The sequence below is a fragment of the Marmota marmota genome, unplaced genomic scaffold (assembly GCF_001458135.2).
Source record: "Marmota marmota marmota unplaced genomic scaffold, marMar, whole genome shotgun sequence".
Lineage (NCBI taxonomy): Eukaryota > Metazoa > Chordata > Mammalia > Rodentia > Sciuridae > Marmota > Marmota marmota.
In genome coordinates this window covers 14,939,384-14,964,005 of record NW_026000142.1, presented here as the reverse complement: position 1 = coordinate 14,964,005, position 24,622 = coordinate 14,939,384, and the positions used below count along the sequence as shown (strand labels likewise).

General features: G+C 33.7%; 1 protein-coding gene and 1 long non-coding RNA gene across 6 annotated transcripts in view; both read right to left on the bottom strand.

The window, feature by feature from the left end:
* Positions 1 to 24,622, bottom strand: part of Kcnd2 (potassium voltage-gated channel subfamily D member 2) — a 445,925-nt gene that overhangs the window by 357,332 nt on the left and 63,971 nt on the right. The window lies entirely within an intron of this gene.
* The window catches only part of LOC125611375, a 65,706-nt gene extending 41,084 nt beyond the window's left edge, over positions 1 to 24,622 (bottom strand). The window contains exon 1 of one of the 3 annotated variants that reach the window (XR_007341546.1): positions 1 to 24,622. This exon is cut by the window's left edge and continues 8,520 nt beyond it. This is a non-coding gene — a long non-coding RNA (uncharacterized LOC125611375). The other 2 variants (XR_007341545.1, XR_007341547.1) reach the window with 2 other exon arrangements.

Here is a 24,622-nt window from a genome sequence, read left to right as displayed (position 1 = left end):
AAATGAACAGAATTGGGCTACATAAAAACAATGACATTATAAAAGTTCCAAAAATTCATTTATGGAAAGGGTGCTGGTCTATCACAATTTAGGGGAAAAAAAAAAAAAAACTTAAGATTTTGTAGCATCACTTTCTTCAACTGCAAATTCAGTTGTAACTTCATAAGAAATGTTTAAGATCACACAAGAAAAAATGATAGATTTAATCCTACCCAGGAAGGGGGTGCTGAATGCTTTAATTATAACCTTCCATAGTCATATAAAATGGAAGATTATTGATTTGGTTTTAATTGTTTTAGCTGTACACCCTGTATCTTTAGGAAATCCTCACAAGACCATGATGTTTACTGGATCCAAAAAGAGGCAATAGATTCATAGAGAGCTGTAAATCCTTGTATTCAGTTCTGACAGTTCAGGAATAGCTTAGACTTCTTGAAGTAATTAAACAGTCAGCTGCACTATAATCTTTAAATAGAATTAGAACTTTCTTGGAACTTACTTTCAACCAGGTTCTCTCATTACATTAATGAGCCAAATAGGGATTAATGGTGATTATAGCAAATCAGTGTGTGAAATTGTCAAAGCTGTGTTTTTAAGCACTTCTGCTTTTGCCTTTCTGCTTTTCAAACCCCCTTCCTGGCCTTCTCCTTTTCAGCAACATTCTTAGCCTGGGAATCACTCACCATGTGGTACCACTGCGCATTCTTCTCACCTGCCCTGAATGTTTCAAATCCCTATATTCCAGCCTCAACTTAATGGCTTTTACAAATAGTCTTTCTAAGCATAGGAAGCAGATTTATGGAAACTTTAATGTAGCCAGATGATCTACAGAGAAATTAAGTTATGTTTTATTTCTAATTGTTTCCCATTAGGCTGAAAAAAAAAAAAAAAAACACAAGAGAAATTGCTCCAACTCCCAGAATGCAACAAGATATTGTTCCTTAGGACTGAACTCTGCTTATACTGAAATGGAAAGCAGACTTTTTTTTTTTTTCCCCCTCCAGAGCTGGAATGGAAAAATTTTAGGTTAGAGTGGACTAAGGAAAAGCCACTATGCAATGCTTAGTTTTGAAATTAAGACCAGACCTGGAACACTTAGGATTCATAGAAACGTGCATGCTAACAGGAATGCAGGCTGCTTTGACAGTCAAAACAGAGGGTGTGCTTTGGGGATTGTGTAATCATTACACTTGTTAGAACCATGCATGGGTTCTATTGCCAAACATAACAAATGACAAGTGTTGAAAGTCCTACCATATATGTGTTTATAGAGAGTAGGTGGGAACTGAGATGAACTTAATTTAACTTAAGTAAAGACATGAAATTGCCTGAACAAGTATTTTAAAATAATCTAACCTGTTGCTTACAAATAATAGGCTCGTAGATAAAACACAAATTAGAAAAACAAAAAAAAATCTGATTATTTCAAGTCTTTGATGAAATAAAACAAATATAAAGGCACTTCGATTTCTTGAAAGCCATGAATTTCTCTTGAGTGTTCCAGTCATTGATGTATTGCACTTAAAATTTTAGTTTTGATGTGTTAAAATGAAAAGTAGGTGATAATGGCATCAAGGATTAGAGGTAAGGATCAAATCACATCTTAATAAAGAAAGGATACAGAAAAAGGAGTCAATATCAGACAAATGTTTAAAAAATCCCTGCTATTCCAAATTATCTGAATATGATACTTAATTAAAAATTTATTTCCACCCCGGATCTACTTTCAGAATGAATATAGTGGAGCCAAATGATAATGAAACAAAGACATAATCTTTAAATAGATGTTAGGTATATATTCTGTTAAGTGCTGCAGTTTTCAAATCTGATAATTTTCCCAAAGTTTCAAGATCCAAGATTAAAGTATGAGGAAATTGCTAAGAGTATGGCACAAGCAAGAAGATAGAGCAAATGCAGATGGAGATCAAAGATAGACCTGGACAAATCATATCAATAACAGGGATCACAGAAATTTGGGGTTATAATAGTTATAAAATCAAGGGATAAACTTTTGCAATTCCTTCATATGAAGACATGTACCTCTTTGCCCTTTCCCTGCAAAACCTATTAGATCCTTGGTAGATATTAAAGGTCAGTAAGAATATACTGTATTACATTGTTATGAATATGAGCTGGTGCTTGCAATCATAAGCAGTCTTTGCATAGCTAAACCAAAATTATGCACTGTATTGTCACCAAAAATAAAAACTATATACTACTTACATAATTTCCACACTAAGATTCTCTTTAAAAACCTTTAAGATGAGATTTCTTACCACATTAAGAATTTTTAATTATCAAAGGAGAAGTTCTCAAAAATTTATCTTTTTAATTAATGGTTAAAAATCCCCTTTATTAAAAAGAAACAATAAGAAATAAAATTCATCTTACCTTTTATACAAAATAGATGTAATTTGGGATTTTATAAATTGCACGGTAAACATTGTGAAGATACATAAGATCTTGAAATATCCTGAGGTCTCATAGTATCTAAAATGTTTGAAGATGTCACCTTTTTTGTGGCCTATATTAATGGTAGTACAAGCCATGTCGTGTTGAAAAGGTTAAGAGCCACCAGGAAGGCAAATATAAAACCATTTCCTTCCTCTCACATATTATCTTAATTACTTGTAATGTCCAGAATCTGTGCTGTTGTGAAGAGATAAGAGACACCTTCCTTGGCAAGAAATTGAAGAAAATATTTATGCACAGAATATAAAATCTTTCTGGAAGTTTCCATCAATAAGGCGGGCTTCAGAAAGAGCCCAATCTTCCCATTATGGAAAGCATTGAACATTGGAAACTGACATAGCCCAGGATATAAAATGTGTAAAAAAACAAAAAAACAAAAACAAAATAAAACAACAAAAAAACACAACTACTAATCCCTCACAAAACATAATGAGAAAGATTAACTCCAAAGATCCATGAGCATCAATTGTGACTCTCTTTTTCTCTCTTCTTAGATATCTTAGATATCTGACCTATACCAAAACATAGCTTCTACTATTATAAACAGCAGTTTTATGTGTGTCTGTATTATGTACAATGCAATGCTAAGCAGTATAAGATGAAGCAAATGAAATCTTTGCCTCTAGTTATGAAGACAAAATATACTTGCATGAAATATCTAAAGATCTCTGCAAGATGGCATTTTATCAAATGCTTTGCAAAAAAGTACAATCTGTGCATAGTTAGAAATTTCACTAATTGAAAACCTCAGGCAAGGCTGACTTCTACAGCAGTTGAACTTAAGGCAGCCTTTTCAAAACTTGGATCAATGAATAGGAATTGGAGAAAGCATTTCAGGTAAGATAAATTCATGAGCAAAAACCAAGGATATACTTAAGTATGTTGTCTATAGATTATGGATACTGGTGATATCAAACTGGTAGAAATACAGAATTCATACTGAGAGAAAGGATAAGAAGAGATTATACAGGAAAATGAAACTTTAAATTGAAGTCATTAAAGTCCCCAAATGAAAAGTTGAAATTCAGAGCAAGAGAAAATGGCAATTGTTTTTCTTATCTATCACCAGTAGACAATTTTAGCTTTGAATCAATTCAGTTCAGATTTATGTATAGATATTCAAAACATAACCTTTAGCTTTTACTAGTCTTTGCTATAGGTAAAGAAGGAAGAAAAGGAATGTTTTTAACCCTAAGCAGCTTCTTTTGTCACCTTTGAGGATTTTTTTAAGACTGTTACCATTTGTACTAATACATCTTATTAGTCTGTTTTACACATTTATTATACATTTCTTGCTAGTTCCTATATAAGGACCTTTATTACTTTTACTCAATTTTCATCATAATATTCTGTTCCCTGAGCCATCCATAACTGTCCATCAAGTTCTAGTTTATATTTCATTTTCTCTATTATGTATTCCATAATCACGTCCACATACACTAAACACCCATATTTCTAATCACACTTATTTAAAAAAACTTACTGAAGACAATGATAATATTTACTGCTGGTTGTGGACTCACATGTATTCCCCCAAAATACATACGTTAAGGCTCTAACCACTAATGTGACTATGTTTAAAGGAAGGGGCTTCAAAGAGATAATTAAGGTCAATTGATGTCCTAAGAGTGAGGCCCTCATCAAACAGAACTTGCATCCTTATAAGAATACAAAAGATACCCAGGGGTGCACTGTGGGGGTCTTTAAGTCAAGGAGCAGGCTCAAGAGAAACCAAAATCCTTGGTACCCTGGTCTTAGATGTGTAGCATACAGAACTGTGAAAAATAAATTTTTGTTTTCTAAATCCAAATCCATGCATCCTGTTATTTTGTTATGATAATCTGACAAACTAGATAATATACTATCAGTGTTTACTGAGCACTTGTTTTCTTTCCCTTATTTGATAATCCTCTGAAAAGCAGGAAACAAAAATGATCTAATCTTTAAAAGAATCTCTCAAAATGCAAGGGATACTTTAATTTCTATAACTTTAGATGATTGTGTGCACACCCAAATTTAGTGAAGGTGAACAAATTTCATATCCTTCAAGAACAAAATGTTCTTTAAAAAGATGTAAACTACTGTCTACATAGGAGACTGAAATCACTTTATACATTATAAAACAGAAAGAGTGCATTGTAATGGAATTGATTTTGATTTATACATAAATCCTTAGTTTTAACCCTGGTTGTTTCAATTAAGAACTTTGTAGGTTTTATCAGTTTTTAAAATTGGATGATACTTAACTTTTAGTACTATTAGAAGTAATGGAGACCATTGAGTACCAATTCTAATTTCTGGTGACATTTGCTTAAAAATTTTAGCATTTTTGGTAATTTTAAGCAGAAAGAGAATAAATCAGCAAAAACATAAACCTAAAAATAGGTAACTGTATTACAAGAGGTCTGAAAGAAAATTGGGGAACTATAAAGGAAAACAAAACATTTACTCTGTGGGAAAAAAAGGTTACAAAACCGTATTGAAATCAGTTCAGTCTGGAACTTGTTTTGTTCTGTTTGGGTACAGAAATTGAACCCAGGGTTGTTTAACCACTGAGAAACTTCCCCAGTCCCTTTTTTATGTTTTATTTTGAAACAGGGTCTTGCTAAGTCTTTAGAGCCTTGCTAATTTGCTGAGCTTGGTCTCAAACTTGGGATCCTCCTGCCTCAGCCTCCTGAGTCACAGAAGATAGATGTGAGCCACCATACCTGGCTAGAACCCTAACTTTTATTTAATGGTATCTATTCACATAGCCATGTAGTTTTCATTTTTGTTTTGTTTTCAGCAATGCTAATTAGCCTGGAAATCACATGAAACTAAAATGACTAGATTCACAATGAGTTTGAAATTAGTGTGGAGGGTTAGCCAAAAGAAAGGGAATAGAGGCAAAATGAGAATGCTAATGAGAATCTCTGTGAAATATTGGAACTTTGGTCCATACTGTAAAAGAAAACAAGGCAAGGGATGAGTATTGATAGGAAGGAAAGAGACTGAAACAGAAATTGTGCTTATTTTCTTGCCCATTTTTATTCATTTATTTTTCCTACTTAACCAATAGCCTGGCTTTCCATAATTTCACATTCCACATGTTATTATGCCCTGGTGGTAAAACAAGTCAGGCTGCTCTGCATCAATCAATGGTTTTCAATTAGGTCATGAAAACAGGATTTTAATCTGGGGACTATCTTGTTTCTGACCTATAGCCATCATATACTACCCTAAGACCTGTGGTCATTCAAAACATTCATCTGTGATTTAGTGCTCACGTTACAATGTCATTAGGTTTATGTGTATAAAGAAAGAAACTAATACATGCTTTTATCCTTAAAGTAGCTATACTCTCAGCAGGGTAATTATGGTTTACATGATGTTAAAGGCATATCTCAGGGAGCACATACTATTTCATGACTTGTAAGGAATGTTATAATTACACAATCACCAGGGATGACATTCCTTCTGCTTAGGGAGCATGGAACCTCACAGTAGTTTTCCATTAGAGTGCTAGTCATACAGGGTTGGCATAAAGAATCAGGTGCCCTCCCTCTGTTCAAGGTTAACACATAGGAATCACAGAATTCATACTCCCATTGTGAATGGCTTGTCCTTTCTAATAACTTTTCTTCATCTAAATGAGTTATCTGATATCCTTGGAGCTCATGCTTCTAAAACAACACTTTAAATGCTCCTTACTATAATAATTTAAGAAAAACAAAACCATATTCAATGTTCTTTATGTATTTTGGTATAAATTAATGATGTAAATTTGCTAAGGTGGCAGAGATATTATAATTTATAAGTCATTTATATAGAAGATTTAGAAATTATATCAAGTGAAGTTTCTTAGAAATAGTAAACAATACTAAAAATTTTTGAAAATCAGTTTACCACACGGATTTCCTAGTAGAAGATGTACGCGTTAGCGCAAATAAAAAAGTGAGCTAGGGAGGGGAGATCACTTCTTGGTTTGAATTGACATAGCTTAAGAATGATTAAGTTTACCAGGATATTGATATAATAAAATCTTTATTCCTTCCAAAATACTTTTTTAATATTACCCACTTGAACATATTTTTGGATACATATCAAAGTTGAAGTATTATAGTTGATACAATGCATCTCATACATAAAATGTTTGAGTTTTCCTTAAAGAATTTTTAATTAAAGGTACTGAAGCAAAAAAAAAAAAAAGCCTTAAAAGGTATCTGTGTGTATTGAGTGTGTATCTTAGTCACATGATCTGTGTGCACTCATTTATGACCTGAATCTCTTATGTAAAGGATCCCAAGAGTATCTAAAATAAACCTCAGTGGATGGCAAGTAGCTAAGCTTTATCTCTCCCTCATAACTGAAGCTACAGTCATTTCCAAATCTTTTTTACAGCCTACTTTTTAAAATCTAGAACTTCTTAATCAATTAATTTAAAAAAGAACAATGACATGCCTACTATTTTTTTCACATAAAAACTTTTGTCATTAACTATATTTTCTAAAACGTTAGTTGGAAGAGTGGTATTGTTTTACATTTTTGCAAGTAATTTTAATGTCAGGTTTAATAGAAAAGAGCTAGGTTCTCATGTTTGCTTTTGTACTCTATTGAAATATGCTGTTTTGTTGAAATATAGAAGAAAATTCTGTCTCACATATATATAATGGGAAAAGGCTGTTTATTCTGATAGTATTCTCAGATAACTATATTTATTCTCTATTGACAATATACCAAACATCAGTAAGTGGCAATTTCTAAAAGAAAAGGTACAAGGTAGAATCAGAGACCATATTAATGAACTTTTCAAATAATCTCACTTTAAAACCCATTCCTCTATCTAGCATTTTGAATGGATCTTTTACTCATGTGCACATTTGTGACATCCTATATTGGACATTTGTAATATACTGGTTCCCTGATTTATGCTCATTTTTCAAATTTTGACACTTTTTATTTTATAATACTTACATAAAAACAATTTCTATATTAATACCAATCATTAAAAAGTCTTTACATATCTGGAAGCTATAAAATAGCATGATTGTGACAAACTCATTTTATATATTTTGGGGAAAATATCTGCCAAATACCTACATTGGAATAGCATATTTGGCATGACAGTTGTTATTTCAAGAAAAAGCAAACTGCAATTAAAAATGGCTACTTCTGTTTGCTATTCAGGCAAGGGCATAAGTGTTTTATTCTTGAGACAACCACAATACTTTGATTTGAAGCAGAAATGTTCTATGCGTATATTTTTTTATTTCATCACACAGAATATTAAAATACTAAAAATTTCAAAGGTTGAGATTTAATCAAATCAATAAATTTTGTTGCTTCTACATTCTTAAATGAAACAAGTTTCTTATTTTTAAGCTTTGACGATGTAGGGGGATGAATATGACAGTTTGGTGTCGCTGCTTTCAATCGTTCAAGGCACCTTTACCTTGATTGCCTTGCAGCATTAGTGCAACTATCAGAACAAAGAAAAAAGCAAGTAAGTGTTCAAATGTTATAATTAAATATTATAACCTGGGAATTCCCTAAAAGAACCTCAAAGACCTCAGGGTCTGTGGACCATAAGTTGAGTTCTCCTGCACTAGACAAAAACCCGTTCTTGAGCTATAGACCCATATGTTCAATGGTCTAGGTATCCAACAAGCACTGCTATTTCAAAAGTCTTAACTGTTGGACACATTTCCTCCTTTTCCCCAAGATGTTCTTTTTTTTCATTTCTTATCTCAGACACAACCTTTATTAATATAGTTCAAGTCAGAAGCCTAAGATGACACTTGATTTTTCTTTCTACACAACCCATTATGTCTAGTCCACAAGGACAACTACATCTAGCATGATTTTTAACACTGTCACAATTAAGTCAAAAGCTTTCAGCACACACACACACACACACACACACACACTACTCTATAACTAGTTTTCTTTCCTTTCCTTTTTTTCTCCTCCTATTCATTCTTCATTCCCTACTACAGTTAACATTTGAGAAAGCAAATCTAGATGATGAGGTGGATACAATGTGAGAGACAGAGGCTGAATGACACTCTCGAGGTCTGCATTCCTTCCTCTGTCACATCCCAAATGAATCACCTTGGCAGAGAACCCAAGCCTGTATTGTACTGTTTGCCTTTGAAAAAAATGATGATGAAGGTATTTATCACATATGACCTCAAAGATAGAATTAGAGAATTCACAGAGTGTTTTCAAGATGAATTCACACATTAATACATAGCCCGATGGCTAGTAAGTTATTAATAAGTGATAACAATTATTATTTTGTCAATTCTTTCTTTAAAATTCTCTCAATTTCCTTGAAAACATGATGTTATGTGTCTTTCTCACTCCAAGACTATGATCTTCTTGAAGGCAAAAAATACAGCTTTTGTTGTATCCCTGGGAGACTGGTTCCAAGACCACTGAGGATATCAAATTCTGCAGATGCTCAAGTCCTGTATATAGAGTAGTATTTGCACGCAGCCATTGCACATTCTCTGCTATGCTTTAAATCATTTCCAGATTACTTGTAATACCTAATACAATGTAAATGCTATGTCAATAGTTGTGACACTATATTTATTAGTGAGTGATGACAAGAAGAATGGTCCGCAGGTGACAAGTGCACAAATAATCACCCTAGGGATCATCATAATGTGATGCTGGTTTTGAACATTTCCCATCTCAGATAGGTTGAATCTGCAGAAGCAACTGTATTATTTTACTGCCCTAGGCATAAATACGCACCTGAAATATAGTTGATATTTAATAATTACCAGCTAATAAATGCAAAATTTTCTTTGAATTATCTACAAATGTAGACTTTGCTTAGTTTTATTACTGCTTTAACTTTTTCAGTTATGTATCTCTCATTTCCTAAAGATCCCATCTAATTATCAGACCAAAATATGTGGTAACAGGTTAACACATATTAACAAAATCGCATTTAAGAGGGTTAATCTACTAACATGTTGTCTCCAGGTTGGCAAAATCCTAAATAGGCCTTTAAAGTACTTCTTCTAAAGACCCATAAGAGCAGAAGACAACCTGACTATGACTTGGCTTTCAGAAGGGAAGGGATGGACTATAAAACTCAACTCATTAAATTATATGTGAATTTTAGTAAATGTCATGTGCATATTTTTATGGGAGGGGAATGTGGATTGCTTTCTTCAGATTGTGGTTGTGATCCACATAACCACTGGTACAGAAAATGAACAAGAATATAGTGCCAGGAATTGGCAGGACCCATGTCAGACTAGAGAAGATATATTTTCAGCATGGAAATTTTTGGAACATGTCAAAGAGCACAATGAAGGAAACTGCCTATCAGGTCTACATTTAAACAAACTTTGAAAAATTATATGCAGTCCAGAACACTAAACCCAAATACTTGACCACTGACTATTAAGTCTCTGTGCCAATTTTACTGCAGGCCTCTTCACTGTGTACCTTGTGTTTGTTGTCAACACTCTTGGGGACTGAAAGGCCGTGATCATAAATGTGGATGCATTTCTTTTGTGTGAGTGCATAACACTTGGATTCTGGGTATAAGTGAATTTAAGCTAATGAGTAAATTTTTAAGAGATGCATATAAATTGATATAACTTTGTATATTATGCAACATAAATTATCATTGTAATCTATTATAATCAATATAAATAAAGCTTATATAACATATAATAGTGCATATAAAAACTCTAACTGTCCAAGTACATGATTCATACCTGTAATCCCAGCAACCTAGGAGGCTGAGATAGGAGGACAGGAAATTCAAGGCCAGCCTCAGCAATTTAGCTAGTCCCTCAGCAACTTAGTGAGACCCTATCTCAAAACAAAAATACTTAAAAAGGTAAAGCACCCCTAGTTCAATCCCTGGTACAAAACAAAAACAAAAACACGAATAACAAAAAACCTGGTGGCTTCTCTAATGAAATAATTTGCATATTTAATATGGGTAATCATCTACAATATCCTTATACCATATAATTAAAGTCATTTCTCTCTGTAAATAATAAAAAGGCATTTATATTCCAATGACTATACTTTAATTTTTTACAACAAATATTCGATAGATATATGCCAGTTTAAGATAGATTTTTGTTTGGACTCGTTTTGGTTCTGTAGTTTATAAGTAACTTCATGTGTAAATACATCTAGTGTTCCTATATATATATATATTTACATCAGTATTTGTCAAAACAGTAGCATGACTAAAACCACAGTGTAGGACTTGGCAACTGATTTTACGTGGAGTAGATGTTAACAGGTGTTTAGTTACAGGCTATCATGATAGAGAACAGGAATTTGTCCTGAGGTTGAAATTGATTATGGGGCTCAGACAGAAATAACATGAATGTGCTGTAAGCATAAACATTCTGAAATCAAACACACTGATTAAAAATGCACAAGGTTTCCTCTAAATTTGCTACTGAAATAGTCATCATACTGAAATAATCATTATCAACTTTTCCATCTTTATTATCTGTTCTTGTGTGCTTCATAAAAATCAGAAAATTAAATGCAAAATCTTTCCATTAGTGCACTGTTAAAGCTGCAAATTTAAAAACAAATCAGAGAATATGAAAGTTAAGATCCTCTTAGTAACATTAACTTGTCCAACACTGATTATATATAATTCCTGGATTGCTGGTTAGTGTTCTAAATGTACATTTTATTATAAGGCATAAGAAATGTAGGGAAATTAATGCTGTTATGAAAACCCTAACTTTTCACATTCTTGAGTAATGACGGTTAATACTTGCAACCTTAATATTGTATTAGCTTCGGATTCTACAATTTAATAAAATAAACTGGTTGAGAAAATGAACTGTACTCATTCAATGGAAATGATGCCTACTTTCTTGAAGGGGAATACTTACAATATCTAACATAACAGATAGCAGAAGACAACTTTAATGATATAGTCACTTTTATAAAAACTGATAAGGTTACATCATAAAATAATATTATATATGCTTATAAAATGTTATTTATGTTATGAAAAGTTATCAAAGTTCTCATCCTTTAAATAAAGCAAAATATAATTACTATAAAATAGGTATACATATAAAATATAATTAATTGTTACTGTTCGTGCATTTTTAAAGGAACTGAAAAGGCACTAGATAGAATAAGTAGAAAGTATCATTAATATTTCATTGATCTTATGATGTCTATAATGAACTAGAGAGTGAAGTAAGTAAGAGACAGTAAAACTATGACATAAATGAGAACTAATGAAGTTTAAGCTTAAGTGGGCCAGAGTCCTTCTATATATTGTTCAATGAGTATAAAGGTTTTGTCTATAATAGATGCTCAAAGAATATCTGGAATGAATTAACTTGCATGGTTGCATTGTATCTTCAATAACATACATGTTCACCAGTTCCTTTTTGCTGATAGTAAGGTACCCTGCAAATAGTTCAGCAGCAAGGTAAATGTTAGTAATCAGCACAAAGACTACTTACCCTGGGCAAAAAACAAAAATACAATGTGGTCTGCAAAGAAAATCTCCAAGAATATTATTGGAGAACATTTTACTCATCATTTACTACACTGGGCTAAACAACAAAAACAAGTGCATTAATTCCTGAAAGACACTGTTCAAACACACATTCCCTTGAAAAACATTGTGTGTGTGTGTGTTGTAATGTGGTGGTGTTGGTCTATGTTCCTCTCAGTATTTTAGATGTCCATCTAATTAGCTACCTGAAAGGCATCAGAAAACTGTCCTTAGGTAAATGTAGAATAACAAAAGTTAATCTCTTCATAGGGTCAAGAAAGAGGCTATAGCCAGTAGCACAGGTGTCCAATAAATGTAGGCATAGTGAGATGTTAATAGAGTATAATAGGGCCTGTTTCACAATAGGTCAACTGAAATTACTCTTGGAAGCCTATACCGCAGTAGGTGAACACCTTTGTTCACATACTCAAAAATACTTATCATTTGGTATATTCCTCTGGCCTCTCTAGTTGAGCTATTTATGTTCAAATTCTGCTCTGCTGCCAGAGGTACGCTGATGAGTAAGGTGTGACACCTGCCAGGGGACATTTTAATAAACCACGGGAATTAAAAAGTATCAGTAAAACAAACACATATGAACTTAGAAATATGCAATATTATGTTTAAAAAAACAAATATATGAAGCATCCATAGCCTATCTTCAATAAGCTACAGAAGCCTATCTTAAGGTACAGCACAATGGGACCAAGGAGTGACTCCTTTCTTTCTTTGTTCACAGATATAATTTTTAGAGAGAATGACAGATTTAGGAGAATGCATTTGCTCACAATGAAGTTGTATGATATGTTTCAATCATGTTTCATGGAGGATGGAGTTGGCAGCCTGCTATAATCTCTTCAAATCTGAGGAGTTATTTCTCAGATCCCTTGCATATACAGTAGCTAGTGCTCCTCCAATCTCAGAAGAGAAATTTGGTTAAAATATACATTAACTTTGTTAAGGCACATGCAACCACTCTGCCTCTAAATTGACAGAATCTTCAATCTTTTATATCATTTGAACAACAGAAATTGTGAAAGTCTTTAATAATATAATCAGGAATTCCTTCTTAAAGTTCTAGCAATGAAAAACTTCAATAGAAGTCAGCATTCCAACAGCCATACCTATACTAGCTCACTTCGAGAGGAATACTGACCAGACTCTTCTATATTGATAATGTTATTCTCTTTAATGTGGTTAGTGTGGTATCTAAGAAAAATTTCCACCATATTCAAAGTCAAAGAGAACATTTTCATGTGCCTAGCAATTCTCTGGATTATTTATGCATCTGACTGAATGTTTGTATCTTTTCACCAATGTTAAAATCCTAACTGCCCAATGAGATAATATTAGGTATTGCAGCCTTCGGGAAGATATGAAATCGCATACGTGTAGTCCTCACTAATGGTGCCCTTACAGTGGTGTACACCCAAGAATGCTTTCATTCCATCATACGAGGATACAGTATCAACAGTGTGCAACCTTTGCCAGAGTCTGATCATTCTGTCACCCTGATTTCTAATTTCCAGCCTCCAGAAATGTGAGAAATAAATTTCTACTATTTACAAGCAACTCAATCTATTCTTCTTTGTTACAAATGCCTGAGCAAATTCAGAAAACCTTCATCTAGAAAAACTATCTTTAATGTCAAACAGGAGAACTTCCTTCTTGAGGTTTCTCAGTTCTGTAACACAGCTGCTACTGAGGTATCATATATACATAGCAGAGTGCCCAGATGCAGAATAACGGCTATCTGTCATCAGAACTGCACAAAACCAGCCTGAAAACTGCTCTGCATACTTAAGTACTCAAGGGCTGAACATCCTGATTATGGGTATAATAACTATTTACTGGAAGACAAAAAAGAAAAAGAAAAAGAAAATCATCAAAGCACCAACTCATGCAGATCATGAAAGCAAATTATCATTTTTTAAAAAATGTTTATCTTCTTAGAAGCAACTTATTTGAAATGGTATGGAGATTTGGCTTTGCTATTAAGGTAAATGTTGCTCATACTGCAAATTCAATCCAAAAAAAGCAGCAAATGAATCTCACCCAAGTCAATTGCCTCACACCGCCCCCATTAGACTGTAACCCCTGGGAGGGAAAGGGCCAGTGGGAAGCAACCTCCATACCCTCCTCCTCACTGGAGTACAGGACCAAACACCACTTAGTACGTGCTGTGAAAATGACAGCTGTTATTAGTAATTTTTTTTTCACATTGGTCAATAGAACATCTAAAGGGAGCTTAAATCACAATTTTCAACACAGTGCGCTAGATTGCTTAATAGGAAGGTCAGGGCAGCAGCAAAGTAAGAGCAGCATAGAGGGGTTTAGGGGAGAAATACATATCAGGCAAGAGGGCAGGGGAAGAAGAGGTAGAGAGAAATAAGACAGAATAAATGAGGGAAATTTTTGAAGAAACTACTTAATTTCCACATAAATATACACTTCCTCATTTCTGGAAAAGTAAAAATTTTACAGTTTAAATAAGGCACAGGCAACCATAGTCTGATCTGCACTTATGGATTAAAAGATCTTAACCTCATCCTTGTCAAGATGAGCATTAATAACCAACATTTAAAAATAGAATGAGTATAAATAATTAGTAACTCACATGCTCATTTTCTTTCCTGAATCTCAACTAGTGGATTTTCTTTGAACTGATTCAAGGCAAAAATTTTGAAAGACATATGCAACAAAGTGAAAGACCAACCTATAGGATAGAAGAAAATATTTGCAAATCATATATCTGGTAAGGGGTTAAAATCCAGGATCTATAAAGAACTCCTGCAAAGAAAGGAGTAAGGAAGAAAGAAAGAAATGGGGGGAGGAAGAGGGAAGGGAAAAGAAAAGAAAGGTATAAACGAACCCCAAATAATCCCATTAATAAATGGACTTTGAATAGTATTTTACTAGATATTTCTCAAAAGAAAATCTACAAATGGCCAACAAGGCATATGAAAAGATGCTCAACATCAGTAATTATTAAGAAAATACAAATCAGAGCTCCAAGAAGATCTCACATCACACTCCTCATCATGACTAATGCCAGAAAAACAAAGTAAGTGTGGGTGAAGGTATAGAAAAATTGGAACCCTTATAAACTGTTGGCAGAAATGTAAAATGGTGTGATCACTGTAGAAAACTGTAAAGTTTCCTCAAAAAAGAATGAAAACAGAATTACTATATGATGCAGCAATTCTACTTCTAGGCATATATTCACAAGAACTGAAAATTGAAGAGATATTTGTACATCCATGTTCATGGCAACATTATTCATCAAAACCAAAAGGCAGAAGCAACCCAGTGTATACATTCATTCACGAATGGATAAACAAAACTGTGTGTGTGCGTGTGTGTGTGTGTGTGAATGTGTATGTGAATGTGTGTGTGTGTACAAATGTAGGTGTAATATTATTCAGCCTTAAAATGGATAGAAATCCACGCTACAAATTGAGGACACTATACTATGAAATAAACTGGTTCACTTGAATGAGCAGTCATATCCATAGAAACAAAAAGCAAAATTATGGTTCCCAGGGATTGGAGGAAGGGAAATAGGGTATAGAGTTTCAATTTTGCAAGTGAAAAGAAACTGGAGATTGGTTTCATAAATGTGAATATATTGAACAATAGTAAGCTACACAAATAACATGGTAAAGGTGGCAATTTTTTTAACCACTGTTTTTCAAAAATCCAGATTTTTTTTGTTGTTGTTGTTTTAACAGAAGTCTCAATCGTACTACTCCTATGATGGATAAGCACACTACCTGGTGAACATTATAGGCCCAAAGAGACCAATTATCAACTAATTTCTCAATTTTCAGTTATTTTTATTAAGCAAGTTCTCCTAAATATTAAGCACCTAAACTATATTGTTTTGTGGTTTTCAAAAGAAATTATTTCACAAATAGCTGAATAAAACCATGTGTGTGCTTTTATTTTGTTTTAGTTTTAAGAGACAGTTTTGCTCATTTCTCTTTTAATCCTCAATCTACTGGTACTTCAAAACCAATACATTTCTTCCTCTATGAGGCTCTGTCTCTGACCCTGTTAACCACTCTTTCCTCCATGCTGTTGTTTTGTCTTGCAAGTAACTTATGCTTTCCCTTTATTGCCCAATTAGGTTTATACTAGCTGTGAGCTCCTTAAGGTTAAGGATGCTTCTTATTCATCTATGCATCCCAAGAACTCAGCAGAGAAGCAGGCAAGAAATAGAAGTTCAGTATTTATTTATGGGATAATGTTGAAGTCATGTCTTGTAAAACTGTCTTATTGAAGAACTGAAAAATAAATCCCACTCAGAGATCAGAACTATGAAGAAATAAAAATATGAACCTCATGCATTCCTTCTTTTTTACCAAAAAAGAGGTACAATTATATTTCTTTTTTGAGTTGAATACCAACAAACCAAATGTAATAAGTCTGTCCTAAATAAAAGTTTACCCTCAGTGTCAGTAATCTAGTATGAGTAATCTGGTGTGATTTCACCACTACCCCTTCCTGTCTTATCCTTGCATCTGTGCTATTGTAACATCATCTTGTTACAAGTGGCCTCAAGTCTATTTTGGAAGGAAGTGAGATATGATTAAAATATGTAAATATGCAATATGAGGCTAAATATGAAGGTGCTGCTTTAGTGCTGTTCTCTTTAGTTTTCTTTCTTTGTTCCATGAATAATGTCTCCTACATTTCAGTAGGATTCTAAGCAGCTGTGCTCTCATTACTGCAGTATCTGTTCTTCTACACTTCATCTTGTCTGGTTCAGCTCTGAGTAGGCGGTATAGTCTGTTCTCCATAATTTGTTTTCTAATGTATATCCACTTGTGTGTCATATTAGTTACTTTAAAAAAAAAAAAAAACGTGGCTAAAATAAGCTGTTTTTCAAAGTAATACGACAGTCAATCTAGTGAAGACCCTTTTCTGTGTGTGATATGCACACTTTAGTTGATATAATTAAGACAACTGGAAATATGATTTCCTCCTTAATAATCTTGAACCTTGGAATTTATGAGAAACGTGTATAGATATAGACTTAGGATTAAATGTGATTCCTTGGAAAAATCATTTGATTCAGACTACATTACCTCAAAGTTCTTTCCAGCTCTAAAGTCCTTATGGATCTATCTGCTATGTCTAGAATGATGGTTGAGATGCTAAGCACTTGCATGGCAGACATAAACGGCATAAATGCTCATTTGCTTGTGCACATGCATAATCTTATGCATGGCTTTCTATAAAAAGAAGCAACCAAGAATACCACGTGAAAACAGTACTCCATTGAGATTAATACAAAATTAAAATTTCAAACTGTAGAACTCAGTATTATGTATGCCTTTGCTATACACCATTTAAGTAAATATATCATCAACACTATTTTACTTATGGCTTAAAATAACATGACTAAAAATATAGGCTCCAAATAACCACACAACTTCTCATTTTGGAGTCCAATATAGACCTTACTGCCATCCAACTCTTCTTTCATAGTTGTATAGAAGGGTTTCCTTTGCCTCACTATTTAAAGATTATTTCCCCTTCAAATTGATTTCACTGTTGGAAGATACTATAGGCTCAAACTCTTACTGTTATTTGCACCCTGAAATATGGACACAAATCTTTTGAGATAAACCACATTTCATGTGTCTTTCAAGGACTACCCTGGTGGTTCACCAGATAAAGTGGTACCTGGTTATGTAAAATAATCTATCCTTTATTGACATTTTTTTAAATGATCTGTCTATTGTCAACATTTCTATAGTACCACAGAGTCTGTACCTAACTTTTAATGTAACATCTGGTAACACATCCACTCTGGAATAGACTGGCTGCCTCATCCATAGCAAGCATTCTCCTTGGCACATGCTTCCGACTGCATTTCCCAGCCTCTCTGCATCTAGGTGGGCCACATGGCTAGATCTAGCCAGTGGCATGTGGGCAAACATGTTATTCAATGCTTTGGGACCTGTTCCCACAACCTTTTAAAATCTTTCATGCACTCTCCTCCTTTATATTTTTCTACTGGCCACATTCATAAGATTCCACAAGATTAACAGATTCTAGGAGACCACAGTGTTACTAGGTGACTCAATGACTATAAGGACTGGAGCTACTACCTCTGGCCCAATATATCACTTCATATGGTATTTTTTTGTTTTTCTTGGATCATGTTTTATTACCCTCATTCATCATATAAGACTTAAAAAATATTTAAACATTTTCTTTTCTAATTCTCTATATAAGCAACTATAAGCCAGATGCAGTGGTGTATACCTGTAATCCCACTGATATGGGAGGCTGAGACGTAAGGATCAAAAGTCCAAGGCCAGCCTCAGCAACTTAACAAGACCCTGTCTCAAAATGAAAAATAAAAATGTTTTGGGATTTAGCTTAGTGGCAAATTACCTCAGGGTTTAATCTCCACAGATGGAAAAAAATTCATTCAACATGAGTGTAATTTAAAAAAATCTATATTCTCCTTAAACATGTCATATTACTATCACTTAGCTATATATATTCAATTATTTATGAAATAATCTAAATATTTAATTACTTCATGTATTTTATGTGCTATTCAATGATAATGCTAATTATTTATCCACACAGTTTTTAAAAAGTGAAAATCAAAATGAACTTTCATACTTACTGTAGAAGAGAGTAATACTATACATATTTTTTTCTCCCTATAAGCATTTTAATGAGTAATATATAACCAAAAATTGAAAAATAAAATCTCTGGAGTACACAAACAGAATCTCTAGTCACTGAAATAACACACAGTTGGTGTATGAATGAGTTCATGAATCATTTATCAGTGGTGATAAAAATAGAAATTATGTACCTCAGAAGTCTATCTTTGTTGAAGCACCCTATAAATGCATTCAATATTTGAATCTCCACTTTGAAGGCACAAACCTATATTAATTGCATGCTTATTATGAGTAAAGTGCTTCACATACATCATTAAACTTATCCCCACAATCTGTGAGGTAGTTATTTTCATCCCCATTTCAGAGATGAAACACATTAATGAAGAACTCAATTCATAAGCTGCAGAGCTACAGAAAGAATCTCTATCTTCCTGACTCTTTCATACTATTTCTAACACACAATTCTCTCCAAAACTTTTCATGCCTATACTTTTTCATAACACCTTGTGTTTGAGGGACTTCCCTATTCTAAATGAGAACACATGAATCAAACAATTATCATTATATGATGAGTTCGTACATGGTGGAAGACATAATAAAGTTCTAAAAATCACAGATGACCTTTCATCCAAGAGGTCACATTGACAGATGGCCATTTCCACTGTTCTGATTATTTCTAAACCATTCTCCTTCCCTCCTCCCTGTAAACCCTAGCTTTCAATCTCCTGTCACCAAATTATATTGCTCATTACCTTCATTTCTGCAGTCATTTAATGACCTTTCAATTAACTCCTCCTCATCTCTCAATTATTTTAGCCCCTGGCTAAACTGCCACTCTTCCACATGACTACTGATTTAATCACTGACATCAACATACACATGTATAATCCTTCCTAAAACCTGGCCTCTTAATTCCTTGACCTTCTTCCCTCTAAACATCTTGTCCTTTACCGTACCTGAGCTAATCAACTTCAGGTCAAGTCTAGATCTATTAATTATCAGCAATGCTCCTATTTCCATAATCTCTGTTTCATGCATCCAAGTCTCTTATCATCATCTCCTGTCTCTGCACCACATTTGCTCTAGGGTATGAACCATGACAACCATTTGATCCCATCAGTACCTTTAACAATTGAGTTTACATACTTCTCAATGTTCCTCAACCCCTACCCCTTTACTAGAAAAAATTGCAGCCCTGCTTAAATGTAGCTTTCTGCCTTTCAACAACTGTTCTTGTACAACTAAAGTCACATATGGAAAAATACAACTCTGAGTGATCTCACTTTGAACTCAATTTGACAAGCTGTCACAGAACTCTAAAAATTGCCCATAATATGCCATATTTCCCTAACCCATGTACCACAATCCTGGAGAACTATTTCATACATTCTTCTTCTTCTTACATGTCTAACCCTAGAACTCACTCCCAGACAACAATTTGATTTCTTTCTCCACTAAAAAAAAAAAAAAAAAATTGAAACAACCAAATAGAATCTCCAGAAACTCTCACAGCCATATATAACCACCCACAATTGAACCCATATACTCTACTCTCTATCAAGTTTTTGGAAATAATATTTACTCCTCTCTAAAACGTTTACCTCCAAATTAACACAAATTCCCATTATCTATTCAAAACCCATACACTTGAATTACAGCTTTATCTGCATCATTATTTTCCCATTAATGTAGTCGAGATGACAAGCATAAACAAATAAAATTTATTTTTCCCACTTTAAAAATAATATTTATTTACACCTCATTTTACCGTGACTGCTTATCTTCCTCCATTAAAATAGCAAAATATCTTTGAGTTGTTTGGCTATATTCCGTAACAATTCCATTCCTCTCATTTTTATTCCTTTCCAGTCATTATTTTCTTCTGATCATTACACTGACACGGTTCTTGTCAAGATCATGACTTACATCCAAACTGCTAAATCCAGTGCTGACTTTTCAATTCTTATCATACTTCACTTTTAGACATCAGATATATTGTCCTTGATCAACTTTCTTCCCTTGGCTTCCAGGACAACACACTTGTTTCATGTCTAACCATGTTTTTGTTCCATCTCTGTTCCCTTTGTTGATTTCTGCTCCTCTTCTAAACTAGTTAATGCTGGAGTGCCCTGTAGCTTACACCATTGCCTTTTCTCTGCCACATCCACTCCTCAGATGTGTTTTTAATAACAGCACTCTGCCCATATCACCCAAAGTTTTATTTCTTATCCATGTTTGTTTCCTGAACTTTAAACTCATAAATCCAACTGTCTATGTGACAAATCCATTGAGATGTAAAATTTTGAAATCAACACTCCTAAAAACAAACTTCTCATTCCCCTTTCCCCCTACACACTAAGTCCACTCAGATCCTTCCTAATGTAAGTGAATGGCAACTCCATTCTTTCAGCCATTGAGACAAAAACCAGATTCTTCCCTCTCTCTCATTCATATCCAATTAATTGGAAATGCTGTTATAATATCTTAATGTATATGCAGAATTCAACTATTTATCAAAATTTCCTTACTATCGCTCTGATACCAAGTCATCACTATTACTCTTCTGAATTACTATAATCACCCCTTAACTCATTTTCTTCCTTCTACATACAAACAGTATACAGGGTATTCCCTATATAATGTAAGTCAGATCAAGTCTGCTTTAAATCCTGTAATGGTTCCTCATCTCAGTGTAAAACTCAAGTCTTATTACAAAAACCAAAAAGGCAATACAAGGAACTTCAAAATACCATTATCCTTTGCATTAGAAAGCCAATGGCAAGAATGAAATCAAGAGTGATCAACATTTAGATAAAACAAACCCTTAAAATTTTTCTCTCTCAAAATAATTCAGGAGGAGACGGACTACATAGCCCAGAAAAGTCTCTGTACTCGTCATACCTGGTAGTAGAAAAAGGTACCTAATAGGAACAAAATCCAAACATTATGTCTGAATTATGAATGTTTTCGTATTTTAATTATGTTTTGGATTTTTCCATGCACCACACTCTGACACAAATGAATGAAATAGGAATAAAAGTCTCAGAAACAATGAAATACTCATAAGTAAGATGCCCAAAGAGAGCACAGCAAACATGAATAACAAGCTGAGTATTCAGTGATATCATTAAAGTTCATATTTCTAAAGATCTTCATATCATCAGGACTCTCCTGTGTAAAAATGTTATATTTAATAGATAAAAGGACAATTTTATTACTGTGAAAGTCTGAAATGTAAAACAGCTTGACATTTTTGATTCACCATGTCAGGATATCGTGTTCAAACAGACTTTCTTCTGTGCAGCTCCATACAAACTTTTAAAACCTCAAAAGAACACAGTGTCTTAGTAACATTTCTCAGAGGGAACAGGTTTTGATACTATGCCAGAAAATATTAGAAGTTTGTTTCCAAAACAAGAAACACACGTCTTTAAAACTATTGTAATCTGATCATTATCAATGACTTTCCTCCAGATTTTTTCATGCCTGAGCTCTTGTTTTTCATTATGTGAATGCTGCATAAAAAATGTGTGCTTATATGCAGTATTATACACATGTACCTATTAATTGCTTGGGTTTAGCAAGTTGCAGTCATGTAAATACCACCTTAGAATGGAAAGGAAATTTACTGGTAATCTACTTCAACCTCCAAATGTTACTGATAGAAAAACAGAAGTGAAAGACATTTTAAAACCTACTCATCATCAAAACCCAGGTCTCCTAACTCTTCAGTGTGGAATATCTTTCTAATATTCCACACTGCTCCACTGTATACACTGAGTTGATATAGCCTCATTAAACTGTCTTTACTACACCCTGATATTTTGCTGTATACTTATTAGCTTTGATGATTTTTGCTTGAAGAGGAGATTTAAAAATGACATCAACTTCAATTGCAGAAATTACTACCTTCATGGGAATTCTTCCACAATACCTTGCATATTCTAAATTACATATCTGCAAAGGTCAAATAAATAAAAGGATCATCATTTGGCTTGTCAGGTGGAGCAAAATAATATGCAGTTACTCCAGAATTAAAACAAAATAAGACACTATTTTAAAGGACTCGTGTGAGAAGTATTATATGGGGAGAGGCATCTACCATTTTTCTTTGTTTTCCTTCTCATATAAGTTCTATAAAAGAAAAAAAAAAGCAGGCAAAACCACATGCTAACTAAATTTGTTTTACAGTTAATCTTCTGTTTTTAGATGCAAATATAGTATTAGGGGTGGTAAACAATACCTTACTGGAGAGGAAATAATTTCTTAGACAATTTTTGTTGTTGTTGTTTTTTAGTATTTTAGTGTTCATGCAAATTACCTACTAGAGATCATTCAAAAAAACACTTATCTGAACATTATCCAACTTAGCTATCTATTTTATCCTTAAATAAATTCTACCATACTCTTGCTCTTGATGAGGGGTTTTATGACTTTTGGTTGAATAATTACTGGTGAATAAAATTGAAAATTTTTTTGTGAATTATGATCATCCTACCTTATACAATAAGGGTTAAGCAAAGAATAATTAGGTTGTAAAGTTTTGAGTTTTTGCAATAGGACAGATTTTTACTTCTTAATGCTATTAATTGTGATATGGCTTTTCTGTGTTTCCCTAAATTTAAGTATTTGAAACAAAGAGGAAAAAAAAATCAATGATTAAAATGAATCTAGTAATTAATCCTTGCCTCTAATGCAGCAACTTAGGGGAAGTTTTACAAATAGCCAAGCAGTCCCACACTATTGCTGCCACAGTGAAGAAAAAAATATTGATTAACAAACAAAACAAAACAAGCCATAGACAAATCCTGGCCTACTATCAAAGACATCTGCATGCCTCATATCTGTATAACTTCCTGAAATCAAATTCTCCTCTTCCAGCCTCAGCCTCCTTAGTGGGAGCAGGAGTGTGAGTTGACAGGGACTTAGTACAGTCAGCTATAATCTTCAGTCATATCTACATCTGGTGTTTGTCACATTCATCTTGGGGAATGGATTCCTAACCATGACATCATCTTACACTGGGAGAAAGGAAATGGAAAAAAGGGGGAAAGCTAGTTTTTCTTTCTTCATTGCAGTACAGTTTAAACTCTATGCCTAAATTGCTTTCACACTAAAAGGAATTATGATATATTGCCATAGTAGGTCCTGGGGGTGATCTAATATACTGTTTCCTGTATTACCCAGTAACCTGCTAGAGTTCTAAGATGTGGTAAGATACATACTCCTTTGACGCTACTGGACAGCAAGTGACTGCTGTCTTAAACTGTAGACAGTGACACTAGGTGATGGCAAGTGGCTTTACTGAGTCACTGAGTGGTTGGTCTGTAGGCTCTCAGAAGGTCATTTTACTTCTGACCTTGACCGAAATGGGTGCCCTTCAAGACAGGAACCATTACTACCTCTCTATTAAGGAAAGAAATCTTTTGGAGAAATATACAGTGCTTATCCCAAATAAGTGAATAACAAGAAGAATAACAACTAATTCTATAGTTGAAGCATTGAAATTATTAGAAAATCCACCACTTTGTTGAAGAGACATTGGTGTCCCCCAACCACTACCAAGTTGTCTTTAGCTCTGTCCTTTACAATGCATCCAGTGAGAACACTCCAAAATGGTGTCCATTCAAACACTTCAAAGTTTCTATTTTGATGGTTGAATATTCTATTCTTCAGGCTAAATGGACATCACTATTTTAATCCGCTCAATGTTTATGTAGCAGGGATTTAAGAGCCACTGTGGACTTTATCTTCATGGCATTCTCAACAAAGTTCTTCTAGACACAGTTCAGGTTTCTTATGTTTCTCTTACAGAGCTATCATTGTAAAAGAAAATCAAAATGAAACTGGCTTAAAACTCTTAGACGAATGTATTATTGTAAGAACCTAGTTTCTTTCTATTTGCAAACTATAGCAAACAAGATGCTGATTATAATTCATTCATATAAAATAAAAATGATTCTATATTTACACAATATTTTACAATATATATTTTTTG